We start from the raw sequence: 3,325 nt of genomic DNA, 5'->3' as shown, positions 1-3,325 counted from the left end.
GGTGTGAGATATTGGACAATTCAAGTTCAACGGCAGTTCGTTCCTAATTGGAGTGGTTGGTGTATTCCATGCTTCTAGCAATTGGATTTCGTTCAAAACTCACCAAATGACTCCTCCCACCATATTATGAAGTTGACCAAGTTTGGGGCTCGATCCGAAATCAATAGGTGTGAGAAATTGGACAATTCAAGTTCAACGGCAATTCGTTCCTAATTGGAGTGGTTGGTGTATTCCATACTTCTAGCGATAGGATCTCACTCAAAACTCACCAAATGACTCCTCCCACCATATTATGGTGTTGCCCAAGTTTTGGGCTCGATCCGAAATCAATAGGTGTGAGAAATTGGACAATTCAAGTTCAACGGCAGTTCGTTCCTAATTGGAGTGGTTGGTGTATTCCATACTTCTAGCGATTGGATTTCACTCAAAACTCACCAAATGACTCCCCCCACCATATTATCATGTGGCCCAAGTTTTGGGCTCGATCCGAAATCAATAGGTGTTAGAAATTGGACAATTCAAGTTCAACGGCAGTTCGTTCCTAATTGGAGTGGTTGGTGTATTACATACTACTAGCGATTGGATTTCACTCAAAACTCACCAAATGACTCCTCCCACCATATTATGATGTTGCCCAAGTTTTGGGCTCAATCCGAAATCAATAGGTGAAAGAAATTGGACAATTTAAGTTCAATGGCAGTGCGTTCGAAATTGGAGTGGTTGGTGTATTCCATACTTTTAGCGGTTGGATTTCACTCAAAACACACCAAATGACTCCTCCTACCATATTATGATGTTGCCCAATGTTGGGGCTCAATCCGAAATCAATAGGTGTGAGAAATTGGACAATTCAAGTTCAACGGCAGTTCGTTCCAAATTGGAGTGTATTCTATACTTCTAGCGATTGGATTTCACTCAGAACTCACCAAATGACTCCTCCCACCAAATTATGAAGTTGCCCAAGTTTTGGGCCCGATCCGATATCACAAGGTGTGAGAAATTGGACAATCCAAGTTCAACGGCAGTTCATTCCTACATGGAGTTGTTGGTGTATTCCATACATCTAGCGATTGGATTTCACTCAAAACTCACCAAATGACTCCTCCCACCATATTATGATGTTGCCCAAGTTTTGGGCTCGATCCGATATCAATAGGTGTGAGAAATTGGACAATTCAAGTTCAATGGCAGTTCGTTCGAAATTGGAGTGGTTGGTGTATTCCATACTTCTAGCGATTGGATTTTACTCAAAACTCACAAAATGACTCCTCCCACCATATTATGATGTTGCCCAAGTTTTGGGCTCGATCCGAAATCAATAGGTGACAGAAATTGAACAATTCAAGTTCAACGGCAGTTCGTTCCTAATTGGAATGGTTGGTGTATTCCATACTTCTGGCGATTGGATTTCACTCAAAACTCACCAAATGACTCCTGACACCATATTATGATGTTGCCCAAGTTTGGGGCTCGATCCAAAATCAATAGGGGTGAAAAATTGGACAATTCAACTTCAACGTCAGTTCGTTCCTAATTGGAGTGGTTGGTGTATTCGGTACTTCTAGCGATTGGATTTCACTCAAAACTCAACAAATGACTCCTCCCACCATATTATGATGTTGCCCAAATTTTGGTCTTGAACCGATATCAATAGGTGTGAGAAATTGGACAAATCAGGTTCAACGGCAGTTCGTTCCTAATTGGAGTGGTTGGTGTATTCCATACCTCTAGCGATTGGTTTTCTCTCAAAACTCACCAAATGACTCCTCGCACCGTATTATGATGTTGCCCATGTTTTGGGCTCGATCCAAAATCAATAGTTGTGAGAAATTGGACAATTCAAGTTCAACGGCAGTTCGTTCCTAATTGGAGTGGTTGATGTATTCGATACCTCTAGCGATTGGATTTCACTCAAAACTCACCAAATGACTCCTGACACCATATTATGATGTTGCCCAAGTTTGGGGCTCGATCCGAAATCAATAGGTGTGAGAAATTCGGCAATTCAAGTTCAAAGGCAGTTCGTTCCTAATTGGTGTGGTTGGTGTATTCCATACTTCTAGCGATTGGATTTCTCTCAAAACTCACCAAATGACTCCTCCCACCATATTATGATGTTGCCCAAGTTTTGGGCTCGATCCGATATCAATAGGTGTGAGAAATTGGACAATTCAAGTTCAACGGCAGTTCGTTCCTAATTGGAGTGGTTGGTGTATTCCGTACTTCTAGCGATTGGATTTCACTCAAAACTCACCAAATGACTCCTCCCAACATATTATGATGTTGCCCAAGTTTTGGGCCCGATCCGAAATCAATAGGTGTGGGAAATTGGACAATTCAAGTTCAACGGTAGTTCGTTCCTAATTGGAGTGGTTGGTGTATTCCATACTTCTAGCGATTGGATTTCACTCAAAACTCACCAAATGACTCCTCCCACAATATTATGATGTTGCCCACGTTTTGGGCTCGATCCGAAATCAATAGGTGTGAGAAATTGGACAATTCAAGTTCAACGGCAGTTCGTTCCTAATTGGAGTGGTTGGTGTATTCCATACTTCTAGTGATTGGATTTCACTCAAAACACGCCAAATGACTCCTCCCACCATATTATGAAGTTGCTGAAGTTTTGGGCTGTATCCGAAATTAATAGGTGAAAGAAATTGGACAATTCAAGTTCAACGGGAGTTCGTTCCTAATTGGAGTGGTTGGTGTATTCCATACTTCTAGCGATTGGATTTCACTCAAAACTCACCAAATGACTCCTCCCACCATATTATGTTGTTTCCCAACTTTTGGGCTCGATCCGATATCAATAGTTGTGAGAAATTGGACAATTCAAGTTCAACGGCAGTTCGTTCCTAATTGGAGTGGTTGGTGTATTCCATACTTCTAGCGATTGGATTTCACTCAAACGTCACAGAATGACTCCTCCCACCATGTTATGATGTTATAAAAGTTTGGGGCTCGATCCGAAATCAATAGGTGTGAGAAATTGGACAATTCAAGTTCAACGGCAGTTCGTTCCTAATTGGAGTGATTGGTGTATTCCACACTTCTAGCGATTGGATTTCACTCAAAACTCACCAAATGACTCCTCCCACCATATTATGATGTTGCCCAAGTTTTGGGCTCGATCCGAAATCAATAGGTGTGAGAAATTGGACAATTGAAGTTCCACGGCAGTTCGTTCCTAATTGGAGTGGTTGGTGTATTCCATACCTCTAGCGATTGGTTTTCTCTCAAAACTCACCAAATGACTCCTCCCACCATATTATCATGTTGCCCAAGTTTTGGGCTCGATCGGAAATCAATAGGTGTGCGAAAT

Source organism: Prunus avium, chromosome 5 (genome assembly GCF_965620075.1).
Source record: "Prunus avium chromosome 5, drPruAviu1.hap1.1, whole genome shotgun sequence".
Lineage (NCBI taxonomy): Eukaryota > Viridiplantae > Streptophyta > Magnoliopsida > Rosales > Rosaceae > Prunus > Prunus avium.
Note: the sequence above shows the minus strand (reverse complement) of the source record.